General features: G+C 43.7%; 2 long non-coding RNA genes across 2 annotated transcripts; both read right to left on the bottom strand.

Moving 5' to 3' along the window:
- Positions 1-788: 788 nt before the first annotated feature.
- On the bottom strand, positions 789-14,451 carry LOC135575693 (uncharacterized). The gene is made up of 3 exons (XR_010466917.1): positions 13,557-14,451; positions 9,736-9,864; positions 789-1,752 (listed from the first exon to the last, which is right to left on the bottom strand). It is a non-coding gene; the product is annotated as an uncharacterized LOC135575693 (long non-coding RNA).
- Positions 14,452-16,700: 2,249 nt separating this feature from the next.
- Positions 16,701-26,867, bottom strand: LOC135575761 (uncharacterized). Its single transcript, XR_010467018.1, has 3 exons — positions 19,789-26,867; positions 18,247-18,405; positions 16,701-17,378 (listed from the first exon to the last, which is right to left on the bottom strand). It is a non-coding gene; the product is annotated as an uncharacterized LOC135575761 (long non-coding RNA).
- Between the last annotated feature and the right edge of the window lie 339 nt (positions 26,868-27,206).

The raw sequence follows: 27,206 nt of genomic DNA, 5'->3' as shown, positions 1-27,206 counted from the left end.
TTTTGTTAAGCAATACTAAGATGTGAAAGCAGCAGCAATCCAGCACTTGCGATGTCCCCTCTCTGCCCTTTGATGCTTTGTCATTCCATTTATTCAGACAAGCAGAAAGCTCGAGGCAGAGCTGGTGTCACCTGGGCTGGCAAAACCCGCAGCACCTCTCAGGTTAATGGCTGTTGGTATGTCAGCGCTCGGTCCCACCCCGCAAAGCCTTTTTGTTGTTAATGATGGACTGAACTTGCAGAAAACATGCTTTCAAATCAATTCACAAGCTTGTGAAATATATCCAAGTAAAACTAATTTGTACGATTTGGGCAGTTGTAGCTGCACGACTGGCCAATAACCTCAGTTTTAACATCAATGGGGTCAACCTTTAGGGTATTTAGTCTTCGCAGCTGTTCAGTATTTGACCTCTCTTCACTCAATTTTATCTCTACATCCCACAACTGTCATGCTGTAGAGATACATGACCAAAAGAACACAGATCTGCAGCCCTTGTCTTGACCACCAGCCAACAAGGGGCACCCATGTTGCCTCATCCATCTCCCCACACGCGGCTGCGCTGACAAACCTACAGCAGTCAGCTGGGGAAGGATCACCGAGGGCTAAATGTCATGATTTAAAATTGTGTGGTATTCATCCAAAACAAATCAGTCTCACTCAAGCCAGGACACCTCACCCTTGAATTTCCTCCAGGCAAGATCAGCAGCAGATGACAGTGTCATGCTTTAATAAATGTCACATAACAGGGCCAAAACTGCTTCTGCCTCCAGCGATTATAAAGGACGAGGAGCTGTTGTGCTCATCACTTTGGCCTCCTGTGATTCTCAAGCCAGGGAGCTCACCAGGAGTCACTCCAGGTTGAAGCTGCTGGGAATCATCCCTTTGCTACTCTGAAAAACACATTTTTCCAAGCTGCTTCCCTTTGGAAAAAGGTTACTTTATTCATGCTGATTAAGCTTTTATTTTTTTGCATCCCTCCAGAGAGTTTCAAAAAGCAACATTTAAAACTGATTTTCAAAAGGCTGATGGGAGAGAGGAGAGTCAGGATTGTTTTAATCATATCCTGGCTAGAGAGCTCAAACACAAGCTACTAGAGCACCTGTGGGTTTAGGATGTGCCTCTGCAGGTGGAGATCAGAGGGTTTTATTGGAGTTGTGCATCTGCAGATTGAAAAGTGCAGTCTGGGTAAGCAGGAGCAGACCAGGAGCAAGCCATGGTGGACCTCATTTAACCCACAATGTGAAGGGACGCTCTGATTCACCCACTGGAGAAGAATGCAAGGAGGGGAGGGGAAAAAGACCCACAAAAAGTTATGTAGAGTTTTACATTAAAGACAAGCAGAGGTTCAGAGTTAATGTGTAGTCTTTTAACAACAGTGTTATTTATTTATTATGTCCAAAAAGTGGTATGTGCGTTTTTAAATGAAAACCACGGGGAAATTGCGAAGTGGCGCTTTTTTTTTAGGGTCAGAAACCAATCATAATGACATTCTTTACATTTATAAATGCACAGGACTCATCCAGGAATCTTTGCTCAAGAGGTGCATTTCTTTCCAGTAATTTAACAGCTGAATGGATTTATAATGAAAACACAAGCCACCATCATTGATATTCACACTGAGAAACTGGAGAGATTTTACAAGGTCTACTTGCATTTGACATTTCTCCCGGCTCCAAACGGCGGGTACGTGTTCCACAGGACTGTTTGTTCCTGGAAAATGCAGCCCCAGCTCGGCTTCATATATCAGTTTGCCTAGAACAAACATTTTGTACTTACAAACAACCTCTTAATTGACTAAATGAAAAAAGCAGAACATTTGCTCCACATAATAAATAAGTATGTATTTTCTATGTCTCCTGCCACATTCACAAGCATATACATTAGGATAAGGGTAAATACCTGAACACATCAACAAATCTTTTGTGCCAAAATTTTGCAAAGTAGTTACAGTTCTTAGGCCTGGATTTCTACCCAGGTACTGATGAAATCTGACTTTTTCCTGGCAAGAAGAAAAGAATGTGTCTAGACAGACACATGCTGTGAATTGACCACTGTCACTTGTCTCGTGAGGCTCTCAGAACTGAGTTACGATCTGTTGCGTATCTTGGACTTCTTGCACACTCCTTAACCTTTTAATATCTTTATTACGCAAACAGCAGCATGGAGCATATTACTGTATTAACAGTCCAAATGTCTTTAATGCTCTAGGCACGTCTCTTAACATTTTCTTTAATTCAAAATTTTAAGAGACTGTGAATGAGTTTCCAACAATGAAGGCAAAATGATTGATTCTCACCATCCCCATTAATTTTAAGTAGCTCTTATTTACTTATACGTCCCAGCAGAAGTCATGGACGTTTACATTAATTTTTGTTGTGGATTAACAGAAGATACAAAGCTTCATTATTAAGCAGTAAAACTAATTAAATTTCAACAGCCTGGAAAATAGTTTCAGATTTCCAGTACAAAAAAACCCAGCTAATTCTCAAAGATGCCATTCTCAGTCCTGACCTTGCTCCTTTACACTGGAATGGAGGGTGGGAGCATGTACATGATGCATTTTTAAAGCTGATGAAAGTGTCCTTGTGGCCATCTCTGCCACCCAACAGAACAACTGGAGATGGCTTCACAACCAGAGCAGGGTCAGGGGCTTCTATGGAGCCTCCTTGTTCCTCTCTACACATTGCACCTTTTTTTTCTCTCTGCAACACCCCCCAATGCCCAGTTATTCAAGACCAACACAGAACCCTCTGTTTCCTGATACTCTCATATCACCTTTTTGTATTTGCACACATACATATAATGCACATACCAACCACTTTGCCACCCTGATATGTTAGACTTTCATATAATTGATTAATCAGTTCAGAGTACCGTCCCCGGGAACCTATTCTTATGTTTATGTTGAAGCACCAAAGCTGAATACAGAATACAGCAGCGTCCAAACCAGAAGTTATTTTGGCAGCATATAGAACCACATGTGATGTATCCAGTACAATAGCAAAAGCTCTATCAGCTTTTTCTGATCTTTTTGGAATGGAACAGGAGGTATTTTTCTTAAGTGCAATATATTTAATAGTGCAACAGCTGCTAAACTCATTAAGCCAGCCCAGACAATGATCACATCATTATCATAATTCCATTTAAAGCACTTGCCTCTTTTAAGAAGACCAACACGATACAATCATTAGAACATTTTCCTGGCACTTAGCATCCTTATTTGTTGTGAGGCTGAGAAGTGAATTGAAGCTTCCTCATTTTTCTTTGATTAAGGTCTCAATTAGAAAAATCAATGACTTACTGAGGTCACCACAACATTTCAATGTTCCAGTTTTTCCACTGAAGACCACAGAAACTTCACTAGACTTCAATAGCTGAGCAAATTGAGCTCCTTGCTTGCGAATCAGCACCGGTATGAATATTAATCACCTCTGTCCTACTTGGAATAAAATTCGCATTGCTAATGACTTGTGGCTGTTCTGTGATGCAGTAGGAGAACACCGGTATAGTTTCTATAGAATGCAAACTCAGCATCTGAGAAGAGATAATCCCTCGCCACATCTCACAAACGCACATGCTTGCAGGAAGGGAGAATATTCCCTAAAGAGCAGCATGCAATGGAGACAAGTTGTAAAACCCCGTTACATAGCACTGAGCAGAGGTGCCAGGAGCCACTCGCTGCTGCTGCCCTCACATCCCACCCAGCACCTGCAGGGAAGAAGCTGCTGTGTAGGTGACAAGGGACAAATCTTATCTGACAGCAGGCTAAAGCCACCCAAATCTGAAATTGACTGCCAGAGAGGAGGCCGGTGGTCAGATATCCAGTATCAGCTGAACCTTGTTTTCATTTCTGAGCCAAAAAGATGCCAAGCAGCACTTTTTCCATTAAGGACTGTGTGCTCACGCATTTTAAAGCTGACAGGTGAAGGCTATAGATAGGAAAACTTCATGTCAATGGGATAAGTGATTTTCCACAAACCACTACCTTGCCCAACTATTCACCATTTCCTGCAATTCATGAGCTAGAGAACATCAAGTGGAAGTACAGGGCAGCAGGTTTTAGACAAAGGCGTGGAAATACTTTTTAGCCACAATTGTGCAATTAAACTGGGGAGCAGTCTGGCCAAAAGCCAGTAAGGAGCCAACGCTGCCCTGTCCACATCCCCTTTCTAGTGATTGCTGAACACAAGGACTTTTTTTCCCTCTCTTATTCTTGAAGATGCACACAAGGAGATCATTATCCCCCTGATGTGATTTCCTCAACATCCTACAGCAGTAAACCCAGGAACAACACAAACTTTATTAATACGAGATCTACCAATTCTCATTCTTCCTGATCTGCTTCACATTTGTGATTTTTCCTTCCTCTCTCATAAGAGTCAGGGCAAGAATTGAAGGCTGCAGCTAGAGATAACATGGCTCAAATCAGCTCACATAACCACAGACAGAGAAAAAGCTGTCAGCTGTCCTGCGCACAGCTGTAATGCATCCCATGAGCAGCAGGAATGTATGCAGGCAAACCTGGTCAAATATCATCAAGAATGAGAGCAAGTCTTTAATCACATGTACGCAGTTAGAGTTCTCTGGTTTCAGACTACTGGAGCTTGGATTCAGGCAGACACAGAAGATCCAAGCAATAGCATGAGAAGAAATGCAATTAGAGAGCTGGGTGGGCACTAAGAACAGCATAAATGAAGGGCTAAGGAAACAGTGAAATCCTAAAATCAGGAGGAAGAACAAAAGGGTTTTTTTTTTTTTTCAGAATCAATTATCTATACTGTTAGAGTAAATAAGTATTCCCAACATTGCCAAAAATTATAAATCCCCACCTGCAACAAACCTGTGAGCTCTATCAGAGAGTTTATGCAGAATTACTCTGCAGCTGCTGCATCAGGGTCCTCCTTACTCCACCGAAAACCCAAAGAGGATCCTTTACAGCAAAATCCGGGCCTCATGCCTCCTTCACCTCCACAGATCCTCTGATTTGGTTTTTCTCACTGGGTTTTTTTTTTGCTGTCTATTTTCACAAACCTGGCATTTCTGACCCTTTTGTTCGCTTGAGCTGAAATAGCCAAAGTGCTCAAAAGTTGCATGGGGAACTGTCAGAAAGGCTGGTGTACACAGAGCATACGATCAAAGGAGGTGCCTTTTCTTACAAAAAGAGGCTAAAACTTGCTGGTTTTCCAGCTGTTGTGAGGATGCGTCATTTCAAGGAGGAGATGCACAATTAATGATCACAACTCTTTGATATTGTACACTCTGGTTCTATTTCTTCTGGGCTGCATGTCTGGATAGAGAAAGGGAAAACTGTGATAACAAGCAATGTGTCCTGGGTGCGCTGCCTCCGCCTGCGCCAGCAGCCTGCGAGCATCTGCTGCCATTGATTTTATTTTTTAAAGGAATCAGAAACCCTAAGTTTCTTCCAGAATACACTATATCATTATTTTGCATCACTTCTCACACACACACACACACAAAATAGTCTTTCCTTCCCATTCCAGCTGTAAATTTGGGGCTGCAGCTATAGAGGGACTGTCAGCAATAATGAAACACAGGCTGTATTAAACCACCTTTAAACTTAACAGAAAAAAAAAAATCAATACTTCTCCACACCCTCCAGTAGGATATTTTGGTACTAAAACATCACAAGAATAAAAACTATACTAAAAGCAACTCAGGCACCAGGGAAATGTGGGAGTTTGTTGCCTCATTTATTATGAATAGATGAACATTTATACACTATCCATTATATGAGTCTGTGTCTGTAGCAACAGGGGTGGTAAATTACCGGCACAAGTTGCCAGAGAGGTGGCAGATGCCCCATCCCTGGAAACATTCAGGGCCAGGCTGGACGGGGCTCTGAGCAACCTGAGCTGGTGAAGATGTCACTGCTCATGGTGGGGGTTTGAGCTGGATGACCTTTGGGGGTCCCTTTCAACCCAAACTATTCTATGATTCTAGGGGGAGTTGAGAGAAATCAGAAGTTTCTACAAAAGCTGGTGTCTTATGAGGAACATGCAGGGGGATTGCAGGACACTTCACATCTGCAAGCGGGTTTTGGTCTTACACCCCAGTGCTGCTGCTTGGTTCTGTCCTACCCTAAATCAGGCTGAGTTAGTCTTTACCTAGAGCCTGTACCGAAGTTTCCAAGGGGAAAAGCATTGGCACCACAAGAGCACACCAAGATTCTGGGCTTTCTGCACAGAAAAAAAAAAGGGTTGGAATACTTCTCTTCCATTTCCAAAGTGAATTTCAACAAAGGTGTGAAGCACTGAGCAGGTAACTCCTGCTGTCTTCCCTGCAGGACACCTCAGCATGGAGAAATTTGTAAAAGAAGCTTTGTTACCCAAACAGGAGTCTGTAACTGGTGAAAGATGGAAAAGAAGAGTTTAAAATAAAGGAAAATAACAAGAACCTAAGGCACAGATCCTCCTCTCCACAGGAAGGGACGAGGGAAGATGCGGGAGATGAAGGCAAATCACAGCAGCTTCAGGTGTGGAAATTCTACAGGCTCTTCACACAAATCTCAAAGCAATCAGAAAAGCGGTTTCAGCAAAATATGTGCTTACTGGCTTTGGTATTTATAGTTCCTTACTCTGGCCAGATAGATAATCTTGCCTTAGTATATCCTATCGGAGCCCGGCAAACTGCAGCACAGACACCCACTAATATTCGAGTGACAATCTAACGATGTAGTTAATGAGAACAGCTGGCTTGCACCATTTCACAATCCTCACTATATGCCTTAAGTTTTTGATAGCTATTCTGAAATGCCTATTAAAATGAAGGATTTCTAAATGGCAGTACTGCATGTTTTCTGATCACAACCCTTTAAATTCGGACTGGCCAAAATACAGAGCTCCAGGCTTTGCAAACTTCTAATCATTCTCCTCAACTGGCAAGAAAGAAGAAAGAAAACAAAACACAAAACCACACCACAAACGCAAAATAAAGCTACAATTTCTCAAAATATTTTAACTTTCCTAAAGAGAGATTGACTTTGAAACTTCCTGCTGGCACATTAGATCAGAATGATGTTGTCTCAATTAATTACGCTGACAAATTCCCACAGGAAGCTCTGATAGAAATCTGTGTTCCAGCAAAATATTTGGATTTTTCTGAGCAAGATTTTCCTGAGAGAAAATAGTTTCTTCAGACAATTTTCAATCAGATTTTCAAGATCTTTCAAATTTGCTACCTATAAGCAAGAATGCAAAAATCTCTGGGCCATTTTTCTTACGTTTGGGCATTGATAACCACTGGCAAGCAGTGGCATATACCAAACTTCGCTCATTCATCCTGTCACTATATTAGAAGCTACTGTACAGTGAAAATAATAATCCAGGCAAGTCTGAAGCGTGAATTAAAAGTGAACCGAATAAGATTTCTCAAAAGAACAAAACTGTTAAATCTACTCCACTTATTACAAATAAGATTAAAAATAAAGGTGTTTCAGTATCATTTCTGCCTTCATTTGCCCTCTTTATCTGATCACTAAAGAGACAATTTAACACGTTTTCCAGGAATCTCGCTGTCTTGAATGGGAATACAAGAAGTCATTTTGATTCTTTCAGCTGTTAAAAAAGAACATGTCTATCAAAAACGACCTGGCAGGTCAGAGGGAGAACTGAATTTAAGAGATTATCAGCATATTGGCATGTTATGCTTACAGTATTCCCACTACAATAAGCAGTACTTTAAATAAATGAATAATGGGAATTACACATGACAATTTAATTTTTCCTACAGGGAATTTCGTGCTGAGGAAAGAGCTCTGTAGCAGGTCCTAGTGCAGGACTGGTGACCATGAACAACATGGGGGTGCCACCTCGCCCCAAACCCACCTTATGTCCCCAGGAGACCCAAGGACCTGGTCCAGTCCAGCCCAAAGCCTGAATCCGTATTAGAAAAGCTTCCCTACCGCTGCTTTAAATACACAGCGATCTCTCACCCTGCAGAGACTGCACACGGCAGTGAGTGATGATTTATACTGGGGTGCCAAATAAAATCTGTCAGGCTCACAGAATTATTTCTGCTGCTGCAGCCATGAGCACAGGGAGGGTTTGCTGACCCTCAGCTGGTACGGAGATCATCTGCTCCTCCAGCTTCTGACAAATATACTTACACCAAAAAGCACACCTAGTAAAGCTTGCATGCTCCTGGCATTACTTCTTTTCCCTCTTTGTGATTTCCTACCAAAGCAACCTCACCGTCAGCATACCCATCTTCAACCCTTCTTGCCCTCCATAAATAGAGCCAGAATCTCTTCTTCGCAGGTTGCTATAGACGTGCTGCTGACAGTGACCTTTCTCAAGCAGGTTCTCTCATTACTCCATAGTGATAAAAAAAGGACAATGAGAAATTAAGCAATTCTTTGTTGTTGTTGTTGTTTTCCTGTTAACTGTGATTACTGCTAGAGTGGGTTGTGTGTTCCATCACAATACATCCTCCTTCCCCCAAAATATCCCCACTTGGACGATCACATAACATTTCTTGACACTGACAAAATGTAGCACCCAATATCCACTTCCAAAATAACTCTTTAAATTCCAGGCACAACACACGGTTGCACACAGATGTCAAGGACAGAGAACTAAAAATAAAATTACAAGTAAATTAAAGATCACAACACTTTCGGATGCATCAGTGGTGGTGACCACATAGGGCAACAGTTCACTCATCTACACGTACCACTGTGTGATAGTGCAGAGCTCTCTGCAGGCCTTCAAAACAATTAGCATGGGTTCTTACCCAAGAAAATGTGCATCATATTTCTTTAAAAGAAGCATAAGCAGCTATAACCTAAAATAGATCACATTTCTCAGCAACTGGCACCTTCTTTTGCTGACAGGGAAAAACATAATGAGTGCTAACATTTTGCTTCTGAAACATGGCTTCTATTGTCATCACATTTTGATTCACCAGTACACAGTATCAGCCTGTAGTTGGCAGTTTTAATTTCCTGCTAGTGCAAACACATGGCCCTGTTCCAGTCCTACAACTTGTCTACCAATGTAACACGTGAAGTGTCGTAAGCTTACATTTCAATTAGATAAATAGGCCAGATTCTCTGCTTTCAAGAGCTACGAACAATGCAATATCTGGGAGCTAAGTTCTTAGATTTACCACACTGAAAGGTAAGGCAAAATCTAAAATGGCAATATTACAAATTCCTTGTTATCATTCCCTTTTTAAGATATGTCAGGTAGAAGAAACATGAATCCAGAAGTCGTTTGGGATGTTTGCAAAACCGCTACATCGAAAGATTTATTTACATGCTGCTGCCACCAGTGCAACAGTATTGCAGGTCCTATATTTTAATTGCAACAGAAAAACTGCCCTAAATTCATCAGCCTGGTAGAACGAACTTGCAGCAAGGGCTGCCAGCAGCTTTTCACTGCACTAATTGGGAATCAACACCTTTTCTCCATAAGAGGAGCTCACAGTGCTAAAGGTTAATGATTAAAACAATCATCTAAATTACTAGAGATTATATGCTAATATCACTAACATAGACCTGACACCTCAAAGCCTGGCCTAATTAGCACAGATGGAGTGTGGGGAGAAGGTCAGACTGGATAAGATCACCTCTGGCTGAAAAGAAAGAAGGGACCAGGTTTCTGCATCAGTGAAGATGCTCAAGTTGCTTTTATACTTCCAGATGTTATCTGCTGTGCTTCCCATGACACTCTGTGCTCTCTACAAGGAGAGGGGATGGGATGAGCTTTCACTCACCAGCAGCTGCTGCTTGGTGGCCTCATCAGCCGGGAAGTTGTCCTTCCACCATTGTCCTTCCTCCAGCATCACCGCACAGCACGAACCAGCAGGACATCACCCCAGGTAGATCTGCCTTCAGTTTTGGTGCTACAATTAATAACAGGTTGGTGTGAAGCTTTCTGCACCACATAGAAAGTTGAAGCTGGCAACCAGCTCCCCCGGAAAGCTTTCTGCTATGCTAAGACAGGTATGCCCCTCTTGGAGCTGCCAGCAAGCTTTTTCTTGCCTTTGAATTGCTAGGCATGGGTTGGAGGAGGGAGAGCTACTTTGGTAGCCTAATTTAGTACATGAGGGGCAATTTCCAAATGCGCTTCTAGGAGAGGAAAGTTAAAACACTGCTAGCCCTGTAATAAATAACAGCCTGCTACCAGCTCAGACTGGATTTGGTCTGCAGAGTGGACTCCAAGAGAGGTGAGATTTTATTCCCCCTTAACAACACATCTCCCTCTCTCATCTTCAACACAAGCCAGCAAAAAGCAATTTCAAAACAACTATTTTTTTTTTTTTTCTTCCAAAAGAAAATCCTTTCACAAAGCGTTCTAAGTGCCAAAGGACATCACAACCCAACAGGCTGGTTTCGGAGCTCTCACTAACAGGCTTCCATGCCCATTTGCGGCCGATGTTCTGGAAACTTGCAGAGACCAAGAGACCAGCTCTGGAGATCCAAGGTCTAAAATCCTCCAATCCAGACCACCACAGAGCTTCGTTATCTAATAACAAGCAACCACAAACTCCAGCTTAGCTGTTGGGGGCAGTTTGCACAAAACCTCAGCAAGCTTTTACTGACTTTTCACTGCTCCTTTACTGCACCGATAAAAAAAATTGAAAATGCCCATGTTTTGCAGTTTAAACATCAACATTTCTAGGATTCAGAAGGTCACAGTATGGCTCTAGTGCATGCATGTCATACCTCAGCTAAAGAAAAAATAACCATTAATTATCTTACTTTAGTTAAAATGAAGAACTTAACTGGTTATCTCTAATTGTATACAAGTGTTTCTATGGTACAACTATGATTTTATGAAGCTACCAGACATTGGTTGACTTTTTTTGTGCCCAGACATTTTTCCATCAGAAAGATGTGTTTTTAGTAAAATAAATGTTTTTATATGGAAAAATACCATTTGAAAGGATACTAAAACTATATTTTTAATAAATCAACCTTAACAGAAAGTCAAACAAACTTCTGTTTTTAATCTGAAAACATAAGCACTCCCTTGGGGAAAAGGGAAGAAACTCAGAAGGTGAAAGGAAACAAAATCCAGGGAATTAAAATGGAAAACTCAATGCTTGTGTTGCCAAAGTGGCACTGGAAATTTATAGCAAGTGTGCTTTTATTTGGGAACTGCTCTGGGAAGCACTTACACGGTAAGTCAGAGAATCGAACCTGGGAATGCTCAGCTCTGAGCATTTGTAGCTCCTTCCTCTGGAAACAGCCACCAGAACTGGCTTTGGAACAGCAAAGGTGTGCGGCAAAAGTGGTTCCTCTTACTCTGTGTGGGACTGTTTCACACCAAAATTTGTAGACAGAGACTATCATAGTAGTGGTATCGCACACATCCTCCCAGCTGTAAATACTCATTCACTTGTGCAAGTAGAAAGAAATTTCAAGATGGTTTTAAATGCCAAAAAGAAAGACAAGGGGGCATAGTGCAGTGATACCAGCCCTTAGTCCACAGAGACTCCTTAATGCTCAGAGCTGGGCTGCAGTTTCTTTTTATTCATTTCTTTGAGGGTTCATTTATGCTGGATATCATTATTGAGCTTGGTTCACGAAGGGTCAAGCCTTTGGCTCCATGCCAGACTGCGTTTCTGAGATTGTTCATGGGAACAGTCTGCTTCAAAGTAAGGATGCGCTTTGAAAAGCACCAGAATGCAAAACGTGCCCATGGGCTGCCCGTGTTTGTCGGCTCCCATGAGCTCCAAAATGTACTGGCCAAGTCAACAAGAGTGTTACAAGCAACAACATTTTCCTTCAGTTTCAACATCCTTGTGGCACCTGTCACCCAAGCTCAGGCCTCCCTTGTTCCTAGAATAAAACTACAAGAGGGACGAGACAGATGTGTTCTTAAATACACCTTAACTAACATTAAAACTCAACCTTGTGAGGCCAAAGTTGCTCCCAGGGAGACTAAATCAGTCAACTTTCCTTAATTTGCAAGACAGGCGATTTTTGTTTGTTTGTATACAGCAAAATAGTAGCAGCAGTTGAGCACAACAGTTGAGCTGTGATCCTTCTTTCCAAGGCAAAACCACACTGATTTCTACATGATGATGATTCTTCCATTCATGGGAGCTCATTCATCCCACATGGCAGCACTGAGAATAGCTGTAAATCTTGATACTTCTCCCAGAAATGACTACGCTCACAAAAGAGCACACTGAAATGAAAGGATATCATATTTTTCCTCTTTTTTTCTTAGGATTCCTTTCTGGCTCATCCCTTCCAGGGCCACGTTTCAACAAACCCAAGAATTTCTCACATTGCAATAGCTCATTTTCCAGCCCTGCCCTCAGGTTCCTGAGGAGAGTTTCATTATAAGCTCTGTCCTCCCCATCTTACTTCTCAAGTTTCAAGAATGTGAATGGAGGTGTTTAAATGCACAAGTTTCAGAAGGGGCTTGCGGGAGGAAGAAAACAAAATGCAAAGAGTTATCTGCTCTACCATTCTGTTTCATTCAGAGACACTTTGCAACAGATAACAAATTTTGAACACCAGTAGGATTGCATAATCCAGCCACCCACTATCAGGCTGCTTAGCACTAATTTGGCTATATTTTTTCCCTTGCCAAACTGTTCCTGCAACAGGCCCCTCACTTGGCAGAAACGTTGCTGCTATTCTGGCTGTAGAACACATTGAAGGGGAACACTTAGTTCCACTGTGTCAAATTTATTCTCAGCAAACTCTTCCTTCCTGCTCACGGGGCTCCCTGCTCCGGAAAAAGCCACTGACACCAGAGCAGCCCCAGCTCATCCAACTGCAGCTCCACCGCTCCATCTTTTGTTGGGAGGCTTGAACGAGTGTCAGAGTCCTATCAATGGAACCACCTTATCCCAAAATAACTCATCCCAACAGGCGACATGAAAAAAGCTCAGTGCAGAACTCATTCCATACGGAGTGACAGGAACCACGTTTAGAAGCTGTTCTCCAGCCCAAAGTTGGGTTTCTTGGCAACTGTGACAAAGCCATGTGTCTTCCAACCTCAGTTCCCTCAATACAAGCAACGCATAATAAAAAACTCTACGTAGGAGACTGCAGGACAGAATTCACACAGAGGTTTTTTGTTTGGTTATTTTCTTCCCCCTCAGCTCACCAGGCCTGGAAACTGCTGTAGAAACCTACTCTTCTCTTTTCATCAAACTTATCCTCATGTCTATTGAGACACAGTGACTAAAAAGGCACTAGGAGGTGTTTTGAATCCAGACCTCTGGAAAGAATAGAGGGTTTTGGGATTTCTTTTGGTTTGTTTTAATTTGTGAAAAGTATCCATTAATTCCTCCTAGGAATCAATGAAGTTGCTCATATTGCTAGAACAAAGCTAGGTGGCAAAAAGCTTAAATACCTGAGTGCTAGAATCAAGTTGCAGGTCTTTAAAGAGTCCAGCAGAAGAGTACAGCCATATACTCTGGTCCCAAACTCTTTTGCTAAACAAAAACTTACATTGAAATGAAAGAAACAGATGTGCACTACCACAGAAAATGGAATAACAAAACTTGCAATATTATCAGTGCTTATATCTAACTTTGCCTTAAAAAACAAACAAAAAAAAATCACTAACCTTTTGATAGCTCGCTTTGTGTCTGAGCATTTTCTATTCCACATTATATCACTCTGAAGAGAAAAGCACTCTCGAGTGAATTTAGCCCAATGAGAGAAGCCTGTGATGACATTTAACATCATCCATTTATCTTTTGAAAAGGAACAGCATAAGTACATTCCCCATACTCACTTATAAATCTGCTCTAAGTCTGCTCTCAGAGATGAATTTAATCTCAGGCCAGCTCTGTTAGCTTTGGTGCTTTTATATTGTTCTTGGTTGCTCTCTGGGAAGTGGTTTGAGATCCACCAACAGGTTGCACCCACAAGCCATGGGTATGTAATTAACTCAGAATTAACATCACCTGCCATCACAAATGAACAAGTGATTCAAAGGTTAAAAGCTCCACATCAATTCCCCTGATATATCCACATAGAGACTGCCTTGAAGTAATTTGCAGTGATTAATACATACTATGGGCTGGCAGAACCCAATGCAGGCACATATCAGAATTACTCTTTGATGGGAGAGAGAGGACACTGCTCTCTGAGAGACCTGTCTGCTTGACACATTTAAAATATAACTCTCTTACCACATCGTCACTACATTTTGTGAGCCTGGCAGAATGCAACCAGCCAGCCTGACGTCTCAAAGACAAAACCCCACTGAAGATACAGAATCAAGTTTGGTTTCTACACGGGACATCTATTTTGACACCCACATAGTTTTTACATTTGTATTACTTCATTGAACGTTACACTTGTTGCTGCTCCCGAAACTGGGTTTTCTTCAGAATTATCTAAATTGAACTTCTAGTAAAATGGCATTTTTTTCTTGTTAATATACAGCAATAAATCTTACTGTTAAGAACAGGAAATTTGTATTCTCTGTTGAGAAATAACATTAGGAGGAAAAAAGCAACACCAAACTGCATATCTAGCCCTCATATTCCTAGCCATTAGGAAAAAAAGAGAGATGCAGTAAGTTGAAGCACAGAGCCATTCTGGCAAACCAACATCTTGACTTGAAAAATTAGAATAATTACTAGCACCCTCTTACCTTATTGATGAAGTCTCAAGTGAGCTTCAGACCTAAACTGTGCCATAAATGCAGCACGGCTTGAGGTCAGACAAGCACCTTATGAAAACACTTTGAGAAGTGCTTGAACTTAGTTTAATTGCTTATCACTGAAGATTATTTGATTTGATTGGTTTCTGAATGAAACCAAATGGGCTGAAATCATCAGTTTAAGGTATTGCCAGCTCCACAAATTAAATGTAGAGATCCTGAAAACCACTGAGCCTGATTCTTAAAAGTGAGGATGAAGAAAGTGAGCAGAAGGGTGGGAAGTTACACTCTAACTATCCTGGTGCTGGAACCCTTGCAGGGTGCAATGAGTAACTAGAGAAGTTCCAGGCACTTCAAAAAGGTGATAGTTTAGCAAAGCATAAATGTACATCTTCTTAATAAGTTTCAGCCCAATTCTGGGTTGTATGGAGTTTGAGAGGAAATGCATCAGGGCTTAGTAACTACTGAAACTACATAAAACAAACATTAAATAAATGTCTGTATACACAGCAGAGGCTGCATTAAAACCCTTAGTTCTGTCACTAAGCAACTTTTGACTTGGGAGCTTACAGAATTCCTGTAAAACAGATATTTGCTACAGTATTCCTTAAATAAAATGGAGGGGGAAATAATGAGGCTGGCTGCAGGAGCCAGCCCAAAGAAGCTCTGGTTGAAGGCCAGGGTTAACCACGTCTCTGCAGGCAGCCATCAGCTGTCGTCCACACCAGCCCACCAAAGGGAACGGGGAGGCTCCTCACCAGACGTTTTTGCAGCTGTTTACGAACAATTGCCAAAGGCAGGAATTTGGGAGTCCTGGATTAGGAGCCAGACACTGGAGGTGAATGAGCCTCAGGAGCCACAGACGCTTTTTGGAAGCTGTTGGGGTTGGCGCTAATGCTACCCCAGACCTCATAATTCCATTCCTAATTGCACAGCATGCCAGTTCTTAATTACCTCTCTCCTTCCTCCTGCTCTTCCTCCTTGTGCCCTGGTCCCCAGAACCCTCTTTTCTGTTGGGGATGGCAGAGGAGCACCAAGAGCCCCGCAGTGGGGATGCTCCCAGGAGCGAGGTGGGTGATTTGGGGAAATTCCCCGGGCAGGTGTCTCAGCCCTCGTCCTGTCCTGGCCTCAGTGCAGGCAAAATCCTCCTGGTGTGTGTGACAGAGGTGTCCAACGTGGTGGACCCCAGAGCGAGTGAGCGGGAGCAGGAACAGGGATACACCTCCTGCACGGGGGGCTGGACTGGCCGAATCCTGCCAGGCCAAAGAAACTCTTTAATTAGCCTGCTTTTTCAGAGTGGCTTCCAAGGCAAAACACAATCAAAAGCAAACAGCATGGCAAAAGTCAGGAAAACACCCATGCAAAGCAAACCCCAGATTTTGTGGGAAGTGCTGAGCCATCTCAACCATCACGTGTAGCTACACTCCTCTCTCCTTCTCCACTTCCACGACTTCATTGTGCCACTGCCCTCTGCTATCCCAGGCGTCCTCGGGCACGGGATGACACGTGTGCTGTCCTCAGCGAGCACAACCTCTCTGCTGCAAGGGTGACAGTGACACCTTCACTGCAATGCCCTGCATGGCTGCACACCGCCAGCCTTTCTGCTTGCTCGTTATCACTTCACCATAGGCAGCAGCCAGCATGTTCCGCTAATTCAGCTTGGACTTGTCCCCCTCAGGCCTATAACTCAACTCTAAACTTGCAGCAGAAACTTATAACACAGACAGAGTGTTTCTTAAATCAGAAGCATCAGATGCTCTCAGCTCTCTGTGGACTTTGATTCTCTTCCCCAGAGCTTGTGAAGCCTGCAGATAAGGCGATGTGAGACATCCTGCCAGAGCCATAAAGCTTCAAACTGTACAAAGACAGACAACTAGTTTTCAGCAGCCTATCTGGATTGCCTGGATGGATTAAGCATGAGAAAAGCCTCCAGCTTTCAGGGTAAAACTCAATGAATTTGCACATTTTCTGATGGCTGAAGCACGAGCCAGCCCAGTGTGAACAACTGGAAGCATTAATGTGCAGTAATGTAAAATTGGTCAAATACATTAAATGACTGTCACTCAGTCAGCAGTAGCTGTGTAATATGAATAAAGAACACATTAAATCTGCTCTAAATTATTGGCACTCTGGGTTTATATGGGACTAGGGTTGCATATTAAAACACACCTTATTTATTCTTCATAAGCAATAAGTGTTTACTACATCTGTGATAGCTGTATAGAGTCAAACCTCATTTTTTAAAAATGATTAATTGGTATTTAATTAGCATGCATTACCATACTATTTATATACATCCTAGTTGTGAATGCAAATATAATTCTAATAATTACATAACTAGCTATGATTTCAAGAACCTAATACATAATGCAGTGCAGACAGCTCCCCTTGCCAGAGAAAAATAGCACGTACCATATACGGAGTAACATTGAAAAAACTGCTTAAATCCTCTTTTTCAAAATGGACTTGGGTCTAAGTCAAGAATTCTCAGGCTTTCTAGTGCTTGAGTGCAAAATTTCTGTGCCACTGCCATTCTCAAACCCTGCTACACAACCCAAGCATCGTTGTTCCAGCTGGCTGGGACATGCAAGCCAGGTAAGACCAGCAGGCAGCGAAGGGGTCGGTCGGTGCCGTACCTCAACCTGAGGGTCCAAGAGGGGATTCCTCATCCAGAAACTCCTGTCAGCAGCATCCAGGTGAGCACGTGCAGCCTGGGGCAGGTTGGACCATCCAGCAGTTTGCACTTCTGCTCGCTCCCCTCTGGGTCCTCATAAACTGGGAAATTAAGATGTGGGATACTAACAGCAGATCTATATTTGACAGCAAATAACCAGGGGTTTCACAGCTGATTAGACTGAGTGGAGGGAACTACCACAAGTCACTGACAAGATCATTACAATAATGTTCAACTCATTTCCTCCCCTGTCATCAGCAGCTCCTTTTTCAGCCACTGCCTGCAATACAAACATAAACCTGAGGTTGTCTGATGAGCCTGAGCACCGAACAAGGAGCTGCACAGGGACAATGAAGGGTTCCACTCTGCGTTTGTTTTACAGCTTGGACCCTCAAAGCTGTTTCAGTGCCTGAATCCCAATGATTTTCCATCAGATATATGATCCTACAAGTCCAAGTCCTTTAAAAAAATCTCTAGACCTTTATAGTGGCACCCTTTATAGAAGAAATGAAATTGCCTGTCTGATGACCGCCGCAGGGGTTGGAAGAGGCTCTTCCCTTTGCTAGGATATGCCTTTGTTACACTAGTCATAAAGCAGCTACTCCTTTCAAATACTCAAGCGATGTGTGAGGTTCTGGAGGTGCGTGTTTGCATCTCAGCCGAGTGGCAGTGACACCTCAAGGACTGGGCAGAGGTGGCACCTTCAGACAATGTGCTAGGACAGCTGCCAAACATGAGCCAACGCCTCAGCACTTCTGGGAGACAAATACCATTATATTCTCCTTGTCTTTGCTTTTGCGCTAATTCAAAGTGGCTGTGAGAGAACAACCCCGAGGCCACCAGCAGCATAAAAAACTCAGTGAATCAAGTCATAAGACTCAGCGCTTGCATTCATCATTTTACCAATAGCTAAGAAAGTTCTCTAAAATCCACCCCAAATCCCAGTGGTTCTGTCAGGTTCTCTCCCACCTTCTTTCAACTCCATGCTGCCACAGGGAGATGTTTCTGAACGGGTTAGAAATGAGTAGGGGGAACCGAGAGTTCTTTGGGAAGTGAAAAACAACACGTCTTCTGCTATTTCTCCCACTTCAGGAAGATGCTCCAGCCCACAGCTTGCCAGCCTGGACCCTGAAAGAAAAAAGCTGATTATCCCTCCTAGCAGAGAATATCTGTCTTTCACTCATCTCTCATCCAAGATATTTGGGGTACAATCTAAGGCTCTTTTTCAGCAGTCAAATCTCCCCTGGTGCTGACAGGTAAAACTGCTGGTGTCCCCGCACGTCCTCCCTCTGAGCACTGAGGAAGGCAGAGAAATCCCAGCCCCTTTTCTGCACTTCGGCAAAAAAATCCATCCCCTAATTGGTGCCTGTGAAGAAAATCCATCAGGTCCAAGTCTCTACTCTACCACCACCTCCTGCCTTTCTTTCCAAGTCACACATCTCACATACACACGCTTCCGGACCCGTTTTTGCCAATTTAGAGACATCTCTATTTCTACATGTAGCTCAGGGCACAGGAACTCTCCCGCAACACTTTCTAGGGCTGAATGACAGACCTGCTTCCAAATCCAGGTATGTGTCTTAAGAACATGAATGTGCTCTCTGTGTTTCTAACCAGAAGCCTACAAAAACATATTTCTGTACGTTAGGCCAAAGACAAACAGCCTCCTTCCAACCTCCCCGCTGTTAGGTGGGATCTTGCAGCTCCAAGAGTGAAGGAGGTACCAGAGCCACTGGCCTCAGTGCACCCCAAAGCATCCTAAAGCTGCAGTTCTTTGGGACGAAAAGGCAGCATTTGTCAGTCTGACAAAAACAGCCCTGAAATACAGCATTTTCTCCAACCAAGTTAAATGACTGCCCACGCAGAGCTTCCTCTCCCCGGAGCAACACTCCCGCAGCCTTTTATCCGCATCTCTCCGCTTCCTACAGCAGGAACACAAAGCCCGAAGCACTTCAGCTGCACTGATCAGGCTTCCCCCTGCCAGGCTCTGCCTGTGAGATGTTTATCTTTCATTTCTCCTGTTGAGCCCAGTGCAGGAAAACCCTACTGAAGACAAATCCCTTCCTTTTTAAATGCTAAATTTTAATGGAAGCACTTTTTAGCTGAAGATTTGCTGGTCACTCATGGCGAATAATAAAGCCTTTGGTTTATAAACAATTGTGCTTGTCACCGTCTGGTCTCTCTGTTTGTCATTCCTCACTCTTTATCTTGTAGAGGTTACCGGAGCGGCTTATGTCGGTTATTGCTCAGAAGAACCCTTTGATTGTGCTTGTTCAGTGCAGCCACACATCTCTGTATCATCACTGCTAGGGTCGTCCTGACAGTTGTTACCGAATAAATGCCTGACCAACATAAGCAGCAGCAAATTTACCGAGGGAAGGACAAGAGAAGATAGGAGAGCTCTTTATAGGTCACACACTAGCACCGTACCAATCACCCAAATGGGAAAAAAGGTTCCACCCTATTTTGGCACAGCTGCACAAATTCAGCTGTTTGCAAATACCAACTTACCCATGGAGATACGCTCTTCACATCAAACCCACCGCCCGGGGAAGCCGCATCAACCAAGTGTCTCTTCTAGGCATGGCCAGACAATAACTGTGCCTGGGACCATCAACTCCCACTTTGCCAGTCCTAGGTACATTTTATATTTAAAGGAAGCATTAACATTAGATGTTTTGAGAGCAAATACATATGAATTATTGCAGACAGCAATAAGGCACAAATTCCCAGCAGGAAGCAAGAAATAGTTTTACGGCTGTGAAGCTTTGTGGAGCCAGGAACATGCCCACTGCAACGTGAGCTGATCATATGGCAGAGCAGATTTTGATGTTCTCTTTGCTGTATGTCACGTACTTCAGAGCTTTTGTGCAAACTGCCAGGAAACAAGAAAAAAGATACTATTACTGGGGGAAAATCAAATATTCCATTTTCTAGACAATCTGTAGGGGGCTGAGCTCTGGGCTGTCTTCAGTAACAAGAGTATTAGTGTTTTTACATAAATGTGCTGGTCTAGTCCCAGGCTGATGAGTAAAGAATTGTAAATGTACGTGGCTATCCACAGCCTGCAGGGAAAAAGCTGTGCTCCTAGCGCTGAATTCTTAAGTCCTTGAGTTTCTGAACAATGATTTTCTGATTGTCTGCAAGTTGTCATGAAATTAAAAAATGGGTCCAAACCCCCCTCCAATAAACAAACAGACAGTTCCCCATGGTTTCTTTATTATTGTCTCTCTGGTGCTTCTGTTTTTCCTCACCACCCACCAGCCAGGACGGTGACACGTAGGGGAGAGTCCCTGGGGAACAAACCTCTCCAGGTCAGTGCCACTGAGGAGCTGGCGCCACAAAGCCATGGCATTGTGCAGCTTCTGCAGGCGTAGAGCCATAGAATAGCTTTGGTTGGAAAAGACCTTTGAGATTACCAAGTACAACCATTAACCTAACACAGCCAAGTCTACCTTTACCCCATGTCCCTGAGAACCCCAGCTACCTTCTGTTCAACCCTCCAGGGATGGTGACTCCACCACTGCCCTGGGCAGCCTGTTCCAATGCCCCACAGCCCTTTTTGGGAATAAATTTTTCCCAAGATCCAACCTCAACCTCCCCTGGTGCAACTTGAGGCCGTTTCCTCTCATGCTATCACCTCCCGCTTGCTCCAACATCCTTCCATGGTCTGAACAAACCTCTCTGACCGGCACGCAGCCCACGGGGGCTCAGACAGCACATCGTAACAGCAGCCCTGGGTGGAAAAATGACTGGGGTAATTCTGATTTGAAGGTAATTTCAGGACTGGAAGTGAAGCACATGGAGTAAATTCTCTGTTCTGTTTGGCCAAGGCTCTCAAAATAAAGTTTAATGCAGATCTAAAGAGAGACAAAGTCTGATCCAAAGGCAATGGAAAAACTGGAACAAAGAACTTCATTGCTCTCACTAAAGCTTAAGTACCCACCCAGCTGGAGTTTTCACTGGCTGAAATCCCCTTTCAGCAGCAACATCTGACAGTGATAGACTCTGACACATACCCTCAAATAATTAAGCCAGAGAAACATTAAAATAAAAATATAACAAATGGTTCTCAGCTTCCCCAGAGGCAAAAGTCAGCTCAAACTGGCAGCAATAAGAGTCCCTGCCTGGTGCGGTCGGGATGCCACACGTGCTCCTTTTCTGCAGAACACACACACCTGCACTGAGGGTCTCTCTGAGGAGTTCAGGAGGAAGAAATCTATAGAAGGTAGACAACAAGAGAAATGACTAAGCGGAGGCAAGCGGGTTTGAGTCACACACACAGCCCTCGCTGTCACCCCGAGAGCTGTGCCAGGAGTCACCGCACTACCCGAGAGCTCACGGCGCTGCTTTGTGATGCTCCGAGAGTGGTTTAAATAATCCACCCTAAAAAGGACGCTGTGCTGCCAGCCGCCAAGGCAGAATCACCGCTCAGTTCAAGCATCCCCAAAGCTGGGCCCAGCTCTGGTCTGAACCTCTGTTCAGAGGAAGGAATATAAGTTCTTGTTTGGTTTTTAACCACTGGCTTCCCCCAAAGCCCACTGAAACCCAGGGAAAAACCCCTGCTGACTCAAGTGAGCTCTGACCCAGACACCGAGCACAAGGCTTCACTGGGAATTGTTTCTTTGGCAAAAGGAGATTCGTTGGGCTTCCACCTTTTTCTCACATCTGTCAAGAGTTTTTATACAATTCTTATAAAACCAAGATGAAAAACATCCATTTTCCTATTGCTGCTTCCTCCAAAAAAAATCTCCGCCGTGCAGCGGCTGCTCCCATCAGCTCCTCTCGCGGCTGCTCTTATGAAATGCAGACTATTCACATGAAGGTAATTCCTCTGTGTGGACAAAGAAATATTACAGAAGTCAGGAAATAAAAGAGAGTTTCCAGTATGTGAAGCCCTTTATTAACAAAAGGTTGATTTGTGGTGATGAAAGCTTGCCATAGGTTTTGCGTGCTCCATGTGAGTGGAGTTTAGACTGTAGAAAGAGATGATCCTTTGGAGGAGGCATTCAAAGATACAAACACTATAATTTTTCCATCAGTAGAATAAGGTATTTAATAGCACTAAAAGCCTTCCTACCTTGAACAAAAACAAATCACGTACCAAAAGCAGCACTGCACTGAGCATGAGACTTCAAGAGCTTCTTCAGCTACACAAAAGGCAACTCAAATTGCCAAATCCAACCTGCTGCTGTCCCTGGCAATACCCCGTGCTCTGCGGGTCAGATCTCTGCCAGCTGTTTGGCACCATCACTGCAGCGCACGGGGCTGCGCAGATGCTGGGTTGTGTAATAACAAAAACGCTCTCTCAAAGCCAGTGCTGTCTCCTTTGTACTCACATGCACAGTGAAGCAGGACGATTTTATTTTTCAGTGTGCAATTCTGTTTTTGAGGTGGGGGAGAAAGATTTCAAATCTAAGCGTAACAGCGCTTTGAGTTTCCACAGGAAATGACTTGGGGTTATTAACATGTATTTTTTCCATTGTAAAAGGATCTCTCCTTAAACACTCTAACACTAGAAGATCCTAAAAATCCTGCCAGAGCCCTTACTGCTCAAAGTCCCTTTGATAGCACAGAATTTACACTCTTCCTCCACTGCAAAAACCACGGACAAAGCCTTTGACCTCCCATCTTTTCCCATGGCCCACTGTAGCCTCTGCCAGGTATAACCTTCACTACCAAAGATCTCAGGCTTGTTGCGACACTGAAGAAGTGTCTTTGGATGTACGAGAGGCAAGGAGACGTTTTTCTGGACCCAGATCTCTTACGTGGTTGCTTGCAGTCGCATGGATTTAGCATCCCTGACCATGTCTTCCAGTAGAAAGGCTCAGTGTGGCTGCAGGGGCAGCGGCACCGCCGGCCAGATCCTCCACAGGCGCAAATCCCCGCGGCGTCTCAGAACTTACGCTGCCGGTGACTCGACTCTTCACACGTGGCAGCAGGAATGAGAGTGCAATGCACTTGCTCATGAGCGCTGTGATTAAGAGGTACAAAAGCAAGTCCCTCCTATGTTCTTTATATCTGGGAGGGCTTTTAAAAACCCTCTCAATTACATTCCAGAAATAAAGCTGCCTGAAACCTGTTATGCAGTCTTCTTTAGAGACCTTGGAGAGGGTTCAGATTCCCTCCAGTGACTCCTCCAGTACTAGGACACTTGCCTCTTAAATTTCTGAGTGGGGAGAGAGTGCTCTAACTTTAATTTAAAGTATACATGTTGAATTTAAGACCATATTCAACTGTAAAGACAGATGTAAACATAAGTATTAAAAACAAGCTTTCAGAAGTGGTGGATCAAATTTGCTTTTGCTTATGGCTTTGTAGATCTGGAGTGATCCCACTCAGATCAGTGGGTTATGCTGTGCACGGTCCATGGTTTTAAATAATCCTTTGCACCTGAGTGATTATTCTGGTTCAAAAACAATTTCAAAGACAGATGAAGACTTATGCATATTATTGCAGAGTGTAAATACTGTTGCAATGAGATTCAATTGCCAAGCTGCAGAGATTATATATTGGTGTGTTAGTAACTCGAGAAAAGGTTCTGTATGGTGCACGCTATTGAGTTAAGCAATGCGGCCAACTCAGTCTCTGGGCATCCCGTGGGATATTATGCTGCAGTTGTTTTCGATACCTCTTTGTCATCCACTCCACCACAACATTACATTCCATTTACAGGCTCTAAACTAACAGATGATAACTTTGAGCCTCTAAGTTTAGGATTAAGTAGTGAATGTATGGATCTCATCTGACAGCGCATGTTTGGGATCTAACAAAACTCGGCCTTGGGCATCTCTGGAGCCGTCTCACTCTGTCTTTCTCATGTGGATGCTGTATCAAGACCTCTCTGAACTTGGCAAAAGCAAAGTATTTTCCTGATGCTTCGCCAAGTGATCAGTTAAGTCCTTCCAGTTCCTGCTGAGTAGGAATCTGATGGGGTGAGCATTGGCCACATCGCAAGAAACAGTGGTGCTCGCCTGGCCATGCAGAATTAGTGCAATTAGAGGCAGTGCCATCCGAAGGCTGGATCTGTGCCCCATGGCATCCACACCCTCAGAGCTGATGGATGCTGAGAAGGAGGCAAAGGCGGCTTTTCACACATTCCCCTACCCTGAACTGCAAAATTCACTCTCAACAACAAAATTCCACCAGGATGGCACTTTAGGAGAACAAGAGCTTACAGTGACAGTCCCTAACAGGGAGCTGCTGCTTCCAAGCCCTCCCTGCCTCCCTTTTGTGCAGCCAGCACTTGGTTTTGAAGCCTGTCACAGCTGAATGGAGCAATGGGAGGCGCCATTCCATCTGCCAGAACTCCAGCTTCCAGCTGCCCACCATGTACACTTTGACCTTCATAACCAAACACACGAGTACCAGCTACTCACTGCATGAACCAAGGCGTTTACATAAAAAGACATTGGACATGGCTCCTCAAATAGCCCTCGTCATCTAGACTCCTATTATCTGCTTCCTAATAAGCAGACAATTTTGTCAGGAAATTCTGAAATTAGGGACTGAGCACCTGAAAAGCATTTCCTGTTCAAAACACAATAAAATGCAAAATGGAGCTATATCTTAAGATGGCTGGGTATATTTTCGTGCATTAGTACAAATGCCTCTGGATGGGAAATTTTGCACATGAAGTACATTATAATCATTTTCATATTAATACTTTTTGGGATATTAAAAGAAAATGGGGGATTAACAGATTTTGAGGTTCATAAAAGACAATTTGATCTTTGATTACTTGGTTTTGTGTGCAATATCTCCCTGAAGACTTACTCTGACAGTAATTCTGCACTGAGCTCCGTAGTTCAATTTGATTAAAATACATCTTCTAGAAAAGCACTTGCAGTCCTTACTTAGACATCTGGAGAAATGGAAAATCCACCACTACTTCTGGTAGATGTCACCCACACCGCTGAAAAATGTGCATCTTGTGTACATAAACAAATGGGAAAAATCAGTATTCCAGACTCTTGCGTAGTCCCCTTTCTAATTCTGATTGATCGCAGTTGTCATATGCTCCAGACCCCATTCCAGGAAGCACTGAGTGCTGTGTTGATTCTTGCCGGTGTGCAGAACAGACTCAGTGCGTTGCAAGAGCAGAGCATGGGAGGGAGAAGCGCCTCTTGCTTTGCTCTGCTGCAGCACGACTTCAGGCAGCAAACTATTTTTTAAGAGTTTAATAGGAGTAAGTTCCCATGGATACATGTGAGTATCCTACATATTTAGGAAAAGAACTGTGCTGTGGACTCGCTAATGGTTAGTGTTGCTCCATTAAGTGTTTTTTCTACTGGAAGGAAAAAAAGGGAAGCTGAAATTAGGTATTTACTAAACAGATTAAGTATGTGATGCTTATCTCTATTATCTTGTGTGATCGCCCAAAACAAATCAGGTAACATGGCAGACAACAAAATACCTATTCTGTTCTCCTCTGGTTCTCCGTCCTGGCTGTCAAATTAAGACAGAAAACAAAACACCCCAGAGAACAGCTTCAAAACATAAAGGAGACGGGACTGCAAAAGTTGTGTGCAACCTAATTCTCAGAGACTATTTATGCCAAATCCGGATCTTCCTCGCAGTCTGCGGCAGTCAATCCCCTTGCCTGCCATGCAGGCAGGATTTGGCCCCGGTGAAGCATCCGCCTGCATTCCCAGCTGCCGGGTCCAGCTGCCGCGCAGGAATGCAGGGCTGCGAGGGCGCTGGCACGGCACCCAGTCCCAGCTCCCAGCGAAAAAAGTGTTCATCTCCACGCCTGGAGTTAAACTTTGTCAGTGCGGTGCCTGATTCTGATAAAGCAAATCCCCGTCTGACAATAATTCAGTTTAAATTCTTCTCCCTCACCAGCATTCAAATCATGTGTGAGCCAGCTACTTTATTGAATATAGCTTTAAGCATTTGGAGTGCTGTGGAAAGAGGCACACACAGTGATGAGCAGCAGCAGGAAGGAAAGCAGAGTTACACGTGTGTGTGTTAACTTTACAGCAAATTACAACCACGTATTCAATACAACATTTTATAGGGCCAAATCCTGCTCCTATGAGTCAACAAGAGCTTCACCACTTTTCAGCGTGCCACAGAGAACTAGATGACAGTTTGCATGAAAGTACTTTGAGGAGGGATTAAAACAAGCAAATAAACACCTAGCAGTCATTTTAGCACTCTGGTTCAAGCAAAATGTTTGGAGGCATAAAAGCCAGTTAATTCCTATTGGAAATCAATGGCAGCTGAGGAAATGCAGCACTCTTGTACCCTTGGAAATCTGTGCTTTGACTGTGGAGTGACCTAATCTCTGCTTTCTCTAAAATAAGATCGAAATGTGAGGTGCTCATTGATTTTGCAACTGTCCCCAGATTTCCTGCCTAACTGGAAAAGTTGTCTCTGTAAACCTCATTAATCACACTCTGTACTTCACCTTCTTCAGGTGAATGAGCTCACACTAAATCTCAAATTTAAATCTTACTATAACATTGCTATACCATTCAGAGTAAAATACAAGCTATTCCCATGAAGAAAAAAAAAAAAGAGGCTATTTCAGCCCCGGGTTTATTTCCACTTCCATCTAAGTCTATCTCCGAATCCATCTGAAACAAGATTTGCCATCTATCTGAGAAACACACGGGCTGCCTCCGGCTCTGCCTCTTGCCCACAGAGGTGTCTTGGACTGATGAAGCAGAGCAGCGAGCTCCCATCACCAAAGACAAAAGCCAAATTACAGCAGAGCGGCCAGGAAAACTTTTGGGGGAGCTCCCAGAGCCTCCTCCGCCTGGCAGGGTTCGGTTCCCGGGGGCACGGAGCGCTCCGGGTTTGCTCCCACCGGCTCGGGGAACCCCGTCTCCGCCGGGTCCCCCCCGGGATCCGCCCGGGCTGAGCGCGGCGCGGCTCGTTCCGGACCCTCCGCGCCCGCCCCGGCTGCCGGAGCCGCCTCCTCC

Source organism: Columba livia, chromosome 18, assembly GCF_036013475.1.
Source record: "Columba livia isolate bColLiv1 breed racing homer chromosome 18, bColLiv1.pat.W.v2, whole genome shotgun sequence".
Classification (NCBI taxonomy): domain Eukaryota; kingdom Metazoa; phylum Chordata; class Aves; order Columbiformes; family Columbidae; genus Columba; species Columba livia.
Note: the sequence above shows the minus strand (reverse complement) of the source record. Positions and strands in the feature narration are given on the sequence as shown.